Here is a 17,610-nt window from a genome sequence, read left to right on the forward strand (position 1 = left end):
TACTTCAGCAGATACTGGTACAGCGGGGGTGGCGGGTTGGTGTTATTGATAGTTAAATAGCAGTAGAAGTTGTCTGTGTTCAGAAGGGACCTCTTTGAGGGAGGACAGAACATTTCTCAGAGCTTCATATTTTCCCAAAGGGATTTTTCTAGCAGAACATGCCTGCTGTTCAAAGGAAATATTCCCTGTATGAGCAAATGAATGAAAAAGTTAGCTTTACAATAGACACCCTATTAAACTTTAAGGGAGCTGAAGTGAAGGAGCCCAGCTCCATGTGTTTTCAGAAAGCTAATAAAACCCAGAAAATTATCTGTCGTGCTCTGCAAGGCAGCGTGTGTACAGGAGGCTGTTGCAAAAACTGTAGAAGGAAGCAGGACAGAGGCATTGAAAGAGCATAGCTAGGGTGTGATACAGCAAAAATCCAAGGTAGTCAGTCTTTGCGGATTTAATTGACAAATTTTAATGCCAAATGTATTACTGTCTGTCCCCCCCTCATTCTCCTTGCAAGTTTCAAGTGAGATTTCAGGTGACGAACACTGAGTCTGCCCACTCCCATTAGGAAACCAGGGGATATGAGTACTATGTACATGCATGGAGAGGACATTGCTGCTATCAGCAGCTCTTTGTGCAAGCTTAAAACAGCATGAGGAGGGGAGCCCGGACATGGGCGGCAGCCCCCCTGCTCACAGCCTGTGGCTGGTGCAGCTGTTTGGTCTCTGGCCCTGGGTGAGGTAGACAGGGGGTGTGGAAGGAAATCTGTTTCTTGGGTCTCCTTTCCATTTTTCCCACAAATCCAACCATCTCCAGCCTTGTGGTGGGTGCTCAGTGAAAGAAAAGGGAGCATGATTTCAGCTGGAGTTGAGGTGCTATTTTGATGCGTCCTCTTAGCTAGCCCTCGTGTCTGCTTGTTCGTCTGTGTGTGTGTGTGTGTGTGTGGAGAAGGGTGGCTTTCTTGGCCTGATCTTTCAGCACTGTAGATATTTCTCTAAAAAAGACTCAAGCTAATTACATAAGACATGTTGATTTGTTTATTGTACAGTAATCACTGCTCTTGCAGGATATCCACCTACTTGACTGTGAGCAGAGGCTCCTAGCTTTTCTCAAAACATCTGGGTTTATAGGAAGTTTTAGAATCTGAGTTTTACATTATTTGTTAGTGCAGACTAAGAGGGAGCATTCAGATTTCCCTTTCCTGCCCCAAATTCAGGAAGATTTTTTTAGGAACTGCAGAAAACAGTAAAGGGACCCATGAATACAAAATTGAACATTGCAATCAGAAAGAGGGGCCAGCTTTCCTAATGAGGTTTTATCTAACCAGTGACAATGTGCTGAGAAATCTAGCAGAAATAGGTCAGCTAAAAAACCTGGTACTACAAACGCCTGCTGTAATTTCCCCCCACTAAAATGCACGTCCTTTTGAAAGGGCTGGTTAAGGAATTATCCCCTGAAGTCCTGCAGGTAATTTGCAAGCCATGGATGAAAGGACTTGAGCACTGGGACTCAAAACAGGTTGTGTGACAGATCCACTGTAAGATGGTTTCACACAACAGAATTTAATGAGGAAACACCTGACCTGGCTCAGCAATTAGTGGGGTCAGTAAACTACCTGTTTTGGCATGCACAAGCTAGTTAACCCTTCCTTAATGCCACAATTTCACGATTCTCTTAAACCAGGAATTAGCCAGGGCTTCTGTCAGGAGAAGTGATGCTTTCCAGTTCCCAGCTGGAAAGTTTTTTGCCTAATGTCATCTCTTTCCTCAAGCACAAGTGTTGTGGCATGAACTGGAGCAGGGCACCAGGCAGGTTTAAAATTAAGTGGCTGTATGAGTGAGTTTGTCACTTCTCCGAACAGCTTTGGTGAAATATTTGTGTCAACTCAAGCAAAAGGAGAGTGTGGAGGAAGGAAGAGGTGCTGGGGGACAGTGGGACTGCTTTATTAGTGACAATGCTGGTCTGTGTAGTCTGAAAGCATCTGTGAAACTGTGACCTGAGGAAAGGCTTCTTACCTCTGTCCCAGTGCTGTACAAGGACGGTGATGTACAGACATGGCTGTATGCCTTCCAAGGCCTGATCGTGGCATCTTCATGCAGAGGTGTGTTAAACTCCTCTCAGAGAAAGACCTGTAGACCGGGTTACTAGTTACTACTGTTACTGCTTCAAAATTATTAGCTACTGTTGTATTTCATCTGGTCTCAGGCAAAGCTGAGTTATAAGCTTGCACCCATGATTTTCCTGATACGAATGCATAAAGTAGGGTTGTCAATGTGCATGTTCTTATGCTGCGTACGGATTGCATTAAATGAAGATCTTACTTTGAGTTCAGATACTGCTTTCCAAGTACAGACAGCATGTGCATCATCACAGAGTATAGCCAAGGATGAGATAGCACACCAATTATTTAATATTTGAGCCAATGAAAACTGCATCAGACCATCCCCAAGAAATACTTCTGTCGTTAAAATGGAGAAGACAAACAACGGTCTGGTAAAAGTAAGACCTAAACCTCTCTGATTGAACATAAAGGAAATCTTCTTGACAAAAGAAAAATCTGAATAAATCTCCAAAAATAGGGAAAAATAGAGTTCCCAAGTCCTACATTTTCTGCAGTGCAGACAAGATGAAAGCCTGACAATTGCATAAGAGGTCTTCAGCTAGAAAGACCAGGAAAGGAAACCACTAAAACTGATGTCAGATGCAAAATTGTATGTGTGCATTTACAGTGGATTTGCATAGTGGATCTCTCTGAGCTTTGATACTTTCCTTTATCACTTTAAAAATATTTCATCAGCATTGCATCGCTCCAGCATGTCCAAAGATAGTGAGGTTTGCCTCCCTTTAAGCAGAATGATCGTCCTTTTGGAGGAAGAAGTATCTTCTTGTGTCCACTCTGCCAGAAAACTTGTCTGACATATAGCAAAAGAAGTGGGCAGGATCTTGGGATCCACAGGTCCTGAAGAAGTCAGTGAGATTGAATAGAGCAGCCTGGCTTGGTCCATAGCTGAGGATCTTGTTTGTGGTCTCCATCAAGCCCATGTTGTCATGTCCTGAACAGCTGTGTGTTTGGGCCTGTGGAGGAGGCACCGGCTGAGCCACTGAACCCACAGCACAAGAGATGTCCTTACCATGAGGTATCACCAAAACAAGAGGCTTACAATTGGGCAGTTGTGAAAAGACAAACTAACAATCTCTTTCAAAAAGTGAACCTGGCCCAAGTCACTCCACACTATGGACGGCCAGACTCAAGGACCTTCTATTTATTTATTTCACCTGATTTGCTTCAGTACACCACAGACAAAAGTGTGCAGCAGCAGCAACATATACTTAGATACCATGGTGATGGGTGCTATAGAAAACCTTGCATAGCTATGGAAACCACTGTTGCATTTATCCATCAGAACTGAGTATCTAGCAGCCCATGTCTATCCTTCATGTTCTGGAAAATCATGAAAAAAATACTTGTACATGGCATTATATTTCACAGCTTTCTTTTTACTTGGCAACGCACACTTATCTCTATTTGATAATAATAATGGTACATGTATTTTTAGACTAACATTATGTGATGGTAATTCTACTGTTATCCAATGTAATACAAGCTGAGAAATAAAGCCTTTACAGAGAAGAATTGAGGAAATCAAATCAGATTTAACCTGGTGGCAGATAGACAGGATTTATCTCAGAGTTTAAATAAACACTTTTTTCATTAAAAAATAAAGAAAACAGCAAAAAGTACATGTCAGGATTATTCAGTCTTCAGTTTTCATGTTCAAAGTGTCTTCCTAATTGTCTGATTTTGCTATGCACAGCGCAAGAACAGAATATGTACTGTATCTGTCACGTCTTTGTAACCCAAAGGAATGAGAACAAGACTAAGAGCAAGGTATTTCAGAGCCCCCCTCATGGGTCTGACAATGGCTGTATCATCAGGGACAGGTGACATTCCTTCTCTGTTCCTTGTTATCTCCAAAATTAAGGCAATAACACAAAGCTGTAGATATCTGCATTAGAAGAAAAAAAGAAGTAGAATAGAGATGATAGAGTTGCTTTTCACTAGCAGTAATTGGCTGCATTCAAAGCTACGGGTGAGAGTGAAATAAGCTGTGTTAGCATCATAGTACCTTTTGCTTTTACCTGTCCTATTTTTTACAGGGGGCAAGCAGCTGAGCCTGCATTCCCAGGCAGCTTCCACGGCTGACCTAGCAACATATTGCCAACTTGGTCATCCATGCCAGGCAAATGTGCTCCAAAAGTACTCGGTCCACAAGCCAGACAACAGCTTGACAGACCATAGGTAAAATCCTGGCCCTGAGTAAAATCTGTGGCAAAGTTTCTGTAGATACAGGCATATTCCTTACTGCCCTGCAGTCTTTCTGTGTTAGCATGGGGTCATAGGAAATACTTCTTCCCTTCTTTTTCCTGCACTATCAGCTCTCAAGCTCACCTGGGAATCAGAGGCATACAAAGTGGAGACCTTGGAGACTGCAGAGAAACCCACAGAGATATTGGCTTTTTGTATGGGTGCTCCAGACACACAGTGAGGATTTCTATGTGAAATGCCTTTGTTAGCTAATTATCTGGAAATTATCTGGACATTAAACCTGACAAGTTCAGTTCAGATACTTATTAAAAAAAATCTGGAATAGGTAACAAGAATTGCACAGGTTTATAAAGCCATGGCTTACAAATAAAAGCAAATTAGTTTTCTTTAAAGGAGATCGAAGTCCTAGAGCTTAGTAAAACATGCTAAACTTTATTTACACCGTGTTCCTTTGGTGCCTCCTACAGTTGTTTTTCAAATTCAAACCTTCTTACCCCCTACCTGAAGGCTGTTGTTCTCTAACTTTAAGAGTCATTTTCAACACCTCTTTGCACAGATTAGTGACAGCCCTCTTCTCTTCCAAAATGGCAGTGCCTCTTCAGTTAACCAGATGCCCTTTGACAGACTGGTCTGGACAATTAGCAAATCACTGATGTAGCAAGGAGCAAAGCTTCTTCTTTCCCCATCTCATCTGCATCTGATGAATCAGCGAATCTCAGCGTGAAGCTGTTCTGTACTTAAACTTCATTACCTATCCACATGAAAATGGTCAGCAGCTCCTTACAGCCATACAAGACAGATTTATAGATACAGCTTGCTACTGGCCCCTGGCTGAGACCAAATACAGCAATAAGGGGTTTGAGGCTACTGGACCTCAACCCCTGTTTTCAGGGGGTTCTGTGACAGTGTGAATAGCAGAAAAGGAGCCAGAATTTGAATTAATTGTATTTTTCTTTAAAAGTGATCATACGCCAGATCAGTTCCTGAGGGTAAGGAGTAATATATTCTTTTTGATAAATCCCATCTGAGGTTACTGCTTCCAAATGCATGCTCAAATAATGATTTAACTCAGAATCTACTATGGCTTTTGGCAGATGTAGGAAAAAAAAATAAATAAAATTGTACAGCTACCTATTCATCTTTGTTGGGGAAAATCCTCAGTTATGGGCTCAAGCAGTGGAGATCATGTGTCTTTCACAGCTTGAAATCCTGGCAAAAAGGAACTTAAGGAATTTCAGCTATTCCACATGACACCCGGCTTGCCTTGCTACTTCCTTCTGAGTAATCTGCCCCCCAAAAGGAAAATCTGCAGTAGCGTAGTATTTCTACAGAGGTGACTTTTTGCACCTGAGGGCTGCTCCCTATTTACAGGACGATGCCAGCTTTCCCAGCCATCGCCCCAGCCAAGCAGGAGAGCACGCAGCCTGCAGCAGAAAGAGCATTACCCCACATTATTGTTTTCACTGGGAAAACAGCATGACCAGGAATACACACTACTTTCCTTCTCTCCACAGATCTATCTGCCTCCACAAAAGTGGCCATTCTGGTCCAAAGCCAATAGGTTTGGCCTGCAACATAAACAGAAAATGTCTCACAGCTTGAAGCATTTCACTTGGCTGCTCCCCCCTCCCCCCCGCCACCCCCCAGAGACTTGACAAGGATTGAGTGCAGCCAGAGGTGAGGGAGGTCCCTGGCCTGGTGCCAGTGGCCATTTTCTCCTCAATAGTTCAAAAATTCACCTGCCTTGATTTGCTGGTAGGAAGCAGCAGAAGAGGAAGGCAACAGCAGGGAGAGGCGGGCAAAAGCAAGCTAGGCACCGGACCCATGACTGGGGGACAGGGAACAGTTAGGGCAAAGAGACGGGGAAGAAATCTGTCAGAGACCAGGGAGGAACGACACACAGCATCACTGCCTGCGTGACAGGCCTCTCCCTACAAAGGGGCCAGTGACAGCACTCTTTGGAATTATTTCCCCCAGCAAATATATCTTTAAGTGATTTAAAACGGAACTGTTTTCAGCCAGGTTCCCCTTATGCCAGAAATGCCTGTTCAGGAAACTGCCCACTGCCTGGACCCTCTGCCCGGCAGGCCTTGGCGCTCGCCGTGGGCCAGAGCCAACTTTTTTTGAAGGCTCGTGTCTGTCTCTATGCTACGTTGCCAGGTGCTGTCTCAAAGCTACTGAACCAGACAAATCTGCACTTGTTCCTCGCTCCTCGACATTTCCTTCATGGGGCCGGCAGAGGCAGAGGCGAAAGGGATCGGCCGCGGCGGTTCCCGGCGGACTCACCATGGAGCCCGGGGTTCAGAGCAGGGGGTGCACGAATGCTCCTGCGCATCTTGATCCCATCACCGGTGAACCAGTCCCAGAGACAAAGTATCCCATGTATTTGGCAAACTTGAGCTGAATCTGCAGAAGATGTTCTTTCTAGCCTCCTAAGATCAACGTGTGGACCTTGGGTATAACTAAGCCCCCCCACTGCCCCGGGGCTGTGCTCAGGCAATGGCACTGCAGACAGCCTGGGCCAGGCCAGCCTTGCCAGGGCAACCGCAAACCCGCACGTCTTCACTTCTCCTCAGCTGCTCCAGCCTTCCTCCGGTCTGGGGATTTTGGTGGCCAGCTGAGGGGGGACGCCTCGGGGCTGACACCTGTCAAGCAGGGGCATTTCTGCTGCCATAGGACAACCTGACCTCTGAAGCATCTCACCTTCCCCGTCAGTCACTGACTGCTCATGCTGTCCTCCCTCTTACTGGTTTTCAAATTAGAAAAGTGGAATACTTTGGCTGAAAAACAGCCTTTCTCCCTTTTCCTGAAGGTTTTCTTCATCTTTATGGAAAGATCTATTGCTGATCCCACCACTGGGGTGAATGGATACACTTATTTTGCCGAGGTGCAAACTGGAGTACCAAGAGCTGTTGGGGTTTGACTGTGCTCTTTGCCCAGCACTGAACAATTTGTCTTAGATGTTGCTGCTGCCAGGCCTGAGCTGCTCCCTGTGTGTAGGAAGGTGCCTGGGTAAACATACTGCAGCATAAAAATGAGCTTTTGAGAATGGAAGAGATATGTGACCGTGGTGCAGGACTGGTTCAAGGATCCTGATGCTGTAAAAGCTTCATCCTCTGTCCCCTCCATCTCCTTCCCCTCTCCGAAGACCCAGAAGCATTTTTCAGCCTTCTAGTTTTCAAATGGAAGACACATGTCCAAAAACATATGTCCGGCTGTAATGTGAGTGAAGCTTTGTATGGAGATGCTTTCAGTGGACATTTAAGGCAGATGAACATCTTAACTTTCATTGTCTAGGCTCCCTCCATAGCCAGAGGAAGCTCCTTGGAGGGTGGATGGAAACACAACCCAGCCTGGGTGGCCTGGGGCTCAGAGATGCTTTCCCTAGACCACCGAGGATATGTGGGACTGGACATGGAGTTACTCCGTGATGCTCATCAGTACAGAGCAGAAAGCTCTTTTTCCTCTTTCTTCCCATCAGTTCCTCTCTTATATATAAGCCAAATCAATTCCTGTATGACCCAGTAGTTTGAACTAAATTTGAAAACACTATTCTTACTACTTTTAATGATGCTTCTTCAGACACAGGAGGTTCTTTGTGTTTCCAGAAATGGCATCTGCCTGAGTCCTGCTATGTTCACCTGATGTTACCTAGAATACTGACGAATACTGAATTAAGGGATCTTGTTCCTTTTATTTGGTAATAGGAACAAAAAGCTCTATCCTGTCAAAGTTTTATGAAAGCAGGTAATTAGGACTCGATTTTAGAAATAACTAGCCCCACTTTGTTCTTCTTTGAGCCTCTGTGATCTAGTTGCCTAAGCCTCCTTTCCAAGAGTGATATCAACCTCTAGGAGCAATCTCAAGGAAAGTCACTTAATTCATCAAGACCTGTGGTTACATACTTACCTCTAAAGGCATACACAGTCCTGCTGAGGTCAGCAGTGTTCCTCACATGCATGAAACGAAGAGCCTACTTCAGTCTCCGAATCAATGTCAGGGCAGAACTGCCACCCAGTCAAAGTGAACACTGCTTGATCATCTCAAGTAATGATCATCTGAAACAGCCTTTCAGTCTGCTGAAAGAAAGACAAAAATTCAGCAGTGAAAATATTCCCTCTTTTAGAAAGGTCAAACACACAAAAAAGACCTTTTTGAAGAAATGCGGGACCCCCAGAGACTCTCATAGGCAATTTTCCTGCCCCTGCACTGTTTGGAGTTTTAATTGCCTCTTTGGGGAGGTGCTAGTAGCTGCCTGGAAGTACAGTCACAATTCAGCAATCTGGCACACGTGACTCTTCCGAATATGGGAGCAATTAGCAAAAAGCGATATGGTGAATGGTAGAGTAAGCACCAGATTCTGGACAGCATTCAGATGAGAAATGTAAACCAGAAGAGAGTGGAGCAGACGGAAATCCAAACAAGCTTTCACAGAAATAAAACGCATTGGCTATACTTAGATAATGAGAATCTAACATTAGAAGATTGAATTCAGAGTCACTATCCCACTCCTAAACCTCGCTGACTGAACGGGTTGCAGCAGACAGTGCAAGTTCACAAAAGCAGTTTGTGAGAAAAAAATATCCAAAATGCTTAGTAGAAGTAGCTTTAAAGACTTCTGGGAGAATTAAATGAGCCTAGATTAGATGAGGAGCACACCAGTTCTTAGTGGAGAGGAAAACATCTGTATTCTAGGCATTTATTTATTTATTTAAGCTATATAATAAATATATATATTTATTATATATATAAATAAATTTAGTTATTTATTTAAGACTGCACAGATTTGGGTGCACCCATAGGATCTAATTTCCTCGGTAATTTTTGGTTATATGCTGCATATAGCATTGTTTTTGGCAACCCACAGGATGCCACGAAACATTAATGGTAGGTTTAAGACAGACAGTGAGCAGTTTCTGTCTTAGGGACTGCAAGTCCCTAAGTCATTAAATCCTTCCCATTTCAAAGAACTGTGAGTTGCATTTATCCTAAATTATGTCCCCCTAGTTGAGCTATGTTTTCTTTAATAACTGAAAATGAATGAACTGTAACCAGGATGGTACTGTCTCCTGGGTTCGTTGCACTTTCAGATAGCTTTCGCCCTGTCAGTGAGGCCTCCACTCTCTCCAACACCCGAATGCGGTGCTTGGCCATGTCCACTGTCTCTGGGGGTGGCCTGTTGTGCCCTGACGGAGGCTGGGCTGGCCCACTACTGAGGCAGGCAAAATGTGTGACAGCAGAGAAAAGAAAGAACCAGGAACTGAAACTGGGAAGATACAGCAAAGGGAGGAGGCCTGTTACAATAGAGTAGAAGGTAAACACGGTGGCTAGAAAAGCAAGATGAGGCACAAGCAGCTGATTGATGAATTAGCAAGGGATAATTAATTAGTGAGCAAATCCAGAGGGCAATGAAATTAAATAGTTAATTATGCAATGGAGCAAACCAACAGCAAATTAATTAAATGTATGTGGATCTACCAGGTGCTCTGATTATTTAAGGCAGTACATGGTTAGTGAAACTATTTATTCTCTGGTATTTCAATTATTCATAGCATCTCTGGCCATGGACATTACAGCCTGTTTAAATGCAAGGTCCAGCCACGTGCATCTAAAAAGCATTTATCTTGACAGTGCAAGTGAGATGAGCAGAACACTGATGGAAACTGGTAGAAACCGCAGCTGTTCTAAATAAAATGCCTTAAAAGAAGATGCTGTAACAAAGTAATATATAATTTGTTGCTTTCTTTCCTTTTTTTTATTATTTTATTTTTTGAATAATCAGTTTGAATTGTTACACCTAAGAATGGAAGTTGGAAATGTTAGTCTCTTGCTGCCCCTGACAATGGAAGCTCTACTGTGTCTGAAGCAAGGTGATTCAAAGAGATAAATCTGCTTATTCTTTGGTTAGCTTTAAACTTCTGTAGGAAGACAGGATTTTTGAAAATGAATGATTAACAAACTCCAATAATTTCTAATGCTTAAAAACATTCCTTTTTTTGCTTATCTGTAGATTAAAATCTTGACAAACCCACCATACCATCTCTACTGTTTGAAATCATTTTGGGTTACTTTATAACTCCACTTTTCAAGTATGGCAATGTCTGATCTGCTTGCATTGCCCGCCTTTGTTTTTTCCAGTGGGAATTTCCTATTTATTTTTGGAAATTTTATTCTGTAAATATTTTCCATTTTCCTTTCTGTTAAGTAAATTCTGATCTCAGGTGTGATGGCATTAAATTGAGTTATTCCTTTTATCTCATTAAATGTTCCTGATGAACACAATCAGCCCATGTGATCATTCTTGGGAATATTTATATATGGTATGAAAATTTTACTTGCATGAATAGCCAAACGACACACTAAATACTTTGAGGACTCAGCCAGGTGCTCCCTACTACATTTAACAGCAGGTTTTGTGTTGGGACGTCATGGGCAGCAGTTGTCTGTATTTGGAAAGTAATAGCAAATGTAGCATTGCATGTATCATCCATTTATTTTCGTCACCTGCACATAAATGTCTCCCTCACCTAATACTTCACAGCTCTACGGGACACATTTATTGTCTTAAATGGGAGAGCTACGGTAGAATAAGGGCTTAAATAAACCACAGGTGTGAAAAATTCCAACTGGCAACTTCAAACTAAACACCACGAAGCATAAAAAGACACTTGTCAGAGCTGGAAGGAGCAGTTTGATTAAATCATTGCTTCAGCCTAGACATGTTGGGCCTAATTCTCCTCTCCCACCAGATGACTCACATAAAGCGTGGGCAATTGCACTGCTGTAAGACTAGTGTGGTGGCACTTGGACTCTGGAGCTCTAATTATGCCTGTCTGACACCACAGAGCTAAAATGTGCAGCTGAACAGATTTATGATGCTACGCTCGTCTGAGGTGAATGACTGCTCCTACTCATGGTCTGGGATCGCTAAACTAAAGCAGAGAGAATTTTAGTAGCCAACATTGCCCCAGTGTTGAAAGCAACAAAACCTGCCTGAACTGCTGGTGAGGCAGATGACAAGAGATGGATCTTTTTTTAACTGTGTTTTTCTTGGTGCCAGTTGCCAGGGAGGAGCCAGCATGGCATGTATGTGAAGTACTGCAGTTGAAAGCTCTGATGCCATCAAATTTTATGGCCCCAGCCTCTGCTCTTTGCCACTTCTGGCATGTGTCCCCACCTAGAATCCCCTCTGGCGATAGTCCCTCATCACTTATGGCACAGCAGGGCAAGGTAGCTTGCAGAGCAAGCATCTCCTGCCTGCATCTCCCTCTCCTATTTTGGCTCCCTTAGGGAAAAGAAGGTATGGCAGCTGCACTAGGCATGCCAAGGATGTGCTGCCAGTGAGTAGACAACAGAACTACATCCTCCTCAGAGACATCTTTTAAAGACCATGGCAAAGGAGGATGACCAGCCCATCAGCTGTTTCCAGCCCCAGCCCTGGTGCACAGCAGCGGCCAGCTGGAGAATGCAGATGCTGCACTGCTGCCCGCATGAGGAGCATGCCCTGGAAATGCAGGAAAAGAGGGATTTTTTTAAAGTGTGAAATGCACCAGTGTAATACTTTTAGCTTCTTCGGAAAACGTTAGCATGTATAGCTAGCATTTCATTACTTGGAGTACTACTGAGAAAAGCGCTAGCCATTGAGCCGATCTATCTTAGTGAAAGCCACATGATCCATTTTGTTCTTATGTGGATATTATTGCAGTTACAAGAGACAATTTGAAAATACCTGTCTGTTTCATAAAGCCAATGTACTTGGATTCACAGCAGGTACTAATTTTGCATGCATCTGCTGAGCTGTGCATGGGATCAACCTGGTTTTAATTACACCTGCATGTCAGGCTCAAAATGTGTCTGTGAACAGGAAAGATGAAAGGTAGACAGAACAGGATGTCATGTATTTCCCATCACCTTTCACTGGCTGGCTGCCCACAGAAAAAAGAGGAAATTCCCTTCTTCCATAGTGAAAATGTAAAGATTTACTAAGCTTTGCACTGCCAACAACAAGGTGTAATCACCACTTCCTTTAGGAAACATGCATGTGTTAACAGGGGTGAGAAGGGGAGCTCCAAACATCTTTCCACACCTTCTCTGCCACTGATCTGTAAAGGGCCACAAGTTAGCCCTTGCTTTGTTGTATTTCACTTGTATTGAAATGTCTAAGTTAGTTGACTTAATATCCCAGTTTCACTGTAAAATGAAATATGTGAGAGCACGGGTGCCCAGGGCTTTTTAATGGCTGGAGTAACAAAGAAAAAGTTAAACAACACTTCTCTCTTCTATTATTTCATCCAAGTATAGTAAAAAAAAAAAAGAGTTGAAAAAAATTTATACACGATTATAGAAATAAAATAGTTCAAGCTACAGCTAGAGATGTCCATGACTCTTGAAACACTGGACAGAGTGATTCAAAAGCTGCTAGACAGTAAGAAGAAATGTTTTTCCCTCTGAATGAAAAGTACTAAGCCATTCATGATTGTACCTTCTTATTCCTGCCATTTGAAATTGTTTCTTTTTTTAATTGCATTAAAAATTGTGCACTGTAAAAACCATAGTGTGTGCCAAGAATGTGTATGAGTAGTAGGAATATAAAACACGAGAACAGGGGAAGAACAATTGCTTTTGTTATTCTGGAATCCAGTCAGTGCTACCTCAACCACTTCACACTGAAAAACAGCACTTACAAATCAGCAACGGTACATTCAAATTTCAGAGATAAAGAAGTAATTCAATAGCCCCTTCTATTTTAGCAGAAGTGAAAGTTGTTGAAATGTTTTGATCTTATTGCTTATTCCTACAGTATTTCTTGGGCCTTGGGGGTCTTTCAGTAGAATCTACACGAATTAACCAGTGATAAAAAGCACCCATGAAATCAGCCTGTCTGGCAGCCTGGGGCTTGTGTGCAGGTAAACCTTGAGCCCCTGGCTTTGGTAACCTGGCCTGTGCTCTGCATAGTCCAGGCTGATGCAGGAGAGCATCCCTACCTCGCCCCCTGGCAGTCACCCCTCCGGCAGCCCCAGGGTGAGGGGCTGGGAGACACTCCCTGGTGTCTGCCAGAGTTAGGGGAGGAGAGGGGATCAGGGCCAAGGCATCTTACCGCTTAATGTTTGTGTCCAAGTTTTAATGAGTTTAGTCAGAGGCCTTGGAGACCGTAGTCCCAAATTCCTGCTTTCCTCAGTCAGGCACCGATCCAGTAGAAGCTGTGGTTGTAGCTGCCCTGGCACCATCTTTGCTCTCCTGGAGTGCGATATGAAAAAAAAAAAAAAAAAAAGCTCTTTTGCAGTAGAGGGAAGGGTCTTTCAGTACAGTTCAAACTTGAAGTGAGAGAAAACAAAATAAACCAGAAATGAGTTTGAGATCCAGACTCCTGAATGCCTCTGCCCTCAAGGTTTCCCTCCTTTGTAGCCCCATGATCCAAATATTCCTTGGATTTTTTGCATGCCTTTTCAATTTATGCCACCAGCTGTAATTTCAGTTTCACGGCAACCAGGCAAAATCTCACCACTCTCAGCAGCACCCTGCCAGGTTCTACTCTTTATGAGCCCTAAAGTTTACAGAGGTGGTACCTTTACCTCTGCCCGTTGTTGCTGCACAGATGCATTTGCCTCTAAAGGTTAAAAGTGTACTGCTGTTTTTAACGTTTTATCTTAGTTACTTATTTCATTTGTCAGTGGATGTAAGTCTTACCTAACACTTTTTTTTCTTTTAGTTAAACCACTATTTTCATTGAGCACTTTCTTTGTTACCTGAATACATTTTTTTGTGTACTTTTTTTCAGGCTGCAGGAATCCAGACAAACAAGTGTTAATTCCCCATGATGTTTTCCAGCTGACAGGCCTAATTGATTTGATTTCCACTGTTTTCACAAGTGACCCCCCTCAACCCGTCATCACCACTTCTTTTGATACCTGAGCTTTACTTTCTACTCTCACATTCCACTTCAACAAGCAATAAAGAGCTTATTAGGAAGGAAGAATCTCATTATTTGTTTTCTAAACTATGCTCTATGTGCAGCAGATTCAGTGGGTTATAGCTCTGTATTATTGATCAATACAAAACATTTGCTTCTATTAGTTACCAGCATCTTTTACCATCAGACTGAAGTTAGGAACCCGTTTCTTTGTGTTCTGCTACCCACGCTCCAGCTAGACTAGACAGAGATAAAAGACAGCTGAGTAATATTTTCCTGAGATCCCTGATGATGCACACAGATGGCCTGTAACAAATGAAATATGCCAGGTGACGGCTGGAGTTCTCCTCACTCCAAGTTCAACTTTTATGGCTTAGAGAGTATTTCAGTCCTTACACCGCAGCTTCATGGTAGAGAGAGAGATTTGAGAGAGATATTTATTTTCTTATCTGTAACGGGATTTGTGAACCTTTGCCATTAATGGTTGCAATTGGAAGTAGCCTAGTACTCTTACGTACTTCTTGCTTTCTTCATTAAAAAACAGCTGGGAAAAAATGTATTAAAAAGATCAAAAAGGCCATGTGGGGCTTGACAAATCTAAAGAGGAACACTGGAGAAGTTTGTTATCTGCATGACATGAAATACAAAGCTGAAGAACCTTATTAAGGGGTTTAGTATATGTAAAAAAAAAGCAAACAAACAAATCTGAAATATTAAGTCAAGTGAAAGATTACATGTTGGTAGCACAGAAAAAAAAAAAAAAAAGCCCTTTGGAATAAACACAGATCTCTTTACAGTGCCTGAAAAAAACGATCGTATTTGTTCTGTGTCTTCTCTGAGACAGCCTTATCAGATCACAGTCCAGCTGGTGACCGTCCCCATCAAATTCACTTTTGCCAATGTATTAAAGAATCTGACCATAATGCCTGACTGTGGATCATAGTCTGGTGAGCAGAAATTCATCCAATTTGAAATGAACATAGTTTTAAACACGTAACTCCTAGCCTTCCTAACTCCCAGTGTCTTAGCTTGGTGGCAATCATCTTAAAACAATCCAAATGTTTTCTGCAAGAAGCTAGAGTCAAAAAGTGACTTAGCTCTGTTAAACTGTAGTGGTGAAGCAGAGGTTCTTTAACTGCTTATGTGGCCTGGACTCCAGCAAGCCAGGAACAGCTCACCACCGTGCCAATGTCTGTGTCCTCAGGAAACTGCATGTGCAGAGACAGAAAAATAGGGGCGGGGGGGGAACCCAACAAAAAAAACCACCCTAGCTGCCACCCGGGAGCTGTTGCCCTCCCAGGAAAGTGATTTTATGTATTACTTCACTGGGGAAAGGGTGGCCCTAGACAGCATGTGGCCATGCAGAAGACCGCTCTGCTATGGGGGTGCCCCACTCCTAAGAAATGCAGGGCACCTTCTCCAGATCCCAGGACAGAAGAGGACAGTGGACAGCCCAAGCTACAAGAGGTGCTAGGTAGCTGGGGGGTTATGGGACTGGGGACCTCCACAACCTTAAACAGAAACTGGGCCCCAGACCAGCCCTGCTGGTTGCAGTGCCGGTAAGAACAATAAATTGGTACCCCGCTAGGAGTGGTAGGATAAAGAGTAGGTGAGAAGATACACCTTTGAGAAGATATTGTGGGAGCAAAGGGGGACCATAAATTATGATACAGAGATGCCGAACAGACCAGATTTGGTGGCTTTGGGTGACTGCTGAATGGCACATGACCCTCATACCATGCCTGTCATGTCTTCAGTCTGACGGGAAGGAATCTCAAAGTTTCCAGATTTGTCTTTTCTGCGTTGTAGTAAAGCATTTACATAGGTGTGTATCTATTTTGCAGCTTCAACCAATTATACAGTGATAGTTTTTAAACAAATCGATACGTTATGTATGCATATAAAGTATACTGTATTTCTATATATAAACCTAAGCCATTTCCTGTCTATATGGAAAGTATGGCTATTGTCTGCTGTGTGAAAAAAGAAAAAAAAAGGATATGCTCCACTTTTTCCATTTATTGTCCAGAACATACCCTCATATCAAATGGTTTCTGATTGAAAACAGCCTCTTAATGCATTACAAGTAAAAATAACCCATTATTGTGTAATATATGATATACCCTTTCCTCTTTAAGGCAACGCAGTGCTTGCAAATATGTCTAGACAGTGTGATGGAAAAGCACAAATTGGCCTCTAACTATTGCCGCCCACTTATCAGACAAACCTGGAACAAAATTTAAGATATTACAGTCTCACTCTTTGCACGACAACTATAAGGGTGAGTGTGTCTCTGAGACGCAAAGGCTTCATTGCTTACTGCAAAGCACAAGTATCAAAAACTGTCAATAAGAGTGTGACTAACACACCTTCATGGCCTGATGAGAATTGCCAAGTGACTGAAGTATGCCAGTGTTTCCTGTCAGTGGTATGTCCTATGGATGGGCAGTGTTAAAGAGTCATCTCTCCATGCTGCAGATGAATGAGTCACCTGCCAGCAGTCCAGACACGGTGAGAATTCAGAATCTATTTGCCACATTTTGGAAGAATGATTTTAAGTCCTGACTTCATCCTTCTACCCTGCACCTGATCATTTTTTTAGAAGTTTTTTTAACTCCCTGTGTTTGTGTCTGGTAACAAAATTGCCTGCGATGAGGTTCTCTTTGTAAAAAGATCATTTTCCTCCTCTGGCACACCACACCTCCTTGCTACCTTGTCATGGCAGGAAATCAACTTTGTACTTGTGCTGATGAGTCTCAGGATGCAATGTACATCTTGGGTAACAGCCTTTGGTTTTTGTTATTCTTCTGTTCTTCTCCTCACCTTTAGACAATAATGACAGGGGAAAAATAGTAATGGAAAGAGCAGCACAAGGACAAGAGAAATCAGGTGTTCAACCAAGAGTTTTTATCTGATGCCATTTATTTCCCACTTACAAAATACTTTATTAAACATAAAGCATTAGTCTTGCCTATGATGAAAAGAGAAATGGTTTATCAACAAAGTGGGTGATTTTTGTAGAAAGGGTGTGATGGTTGATAATTATCCAGTTTGCAAACACTTGCATGTTTTCATCTGTGTATGTATAGGCTGTTGGTGTGCAGGAAAAGTGATGGATTCTGGTCCCAGAGAAGTTACAGAAGCCTTGTCACGTTTTCATGCCTAAATGCTCAAGACACTGTGGTGGTGAGAGCTGAGCGTGGGTTGGGATGTACAAGCCCTGTGTAGGAGCAGGGTACTGGAATAACATACTGCCAGCTGCTTTAGTCCCTACACAGAGTTATCCCTACGTAGGTCAATGGACAGGTATCAACGTCAAACTATGTTTTAATCTAACACCTACCAATGAATGAGCCAAACAGTCAGGAAGCTGGATTTTTTT

This window comes from Falco peregrinus, chromosome 4 (assembly GCF_023634155.1).
Source record: "Falco peregrinus isolate bFalPer1 chromosome 4, bFalPer1.pri, whole genome shotgun sequence".
NCBI lineage: Eukaryota > Metazoa > Chordata > Aves > Falconiformes > Falconidae > Falco > Falco peregrinus.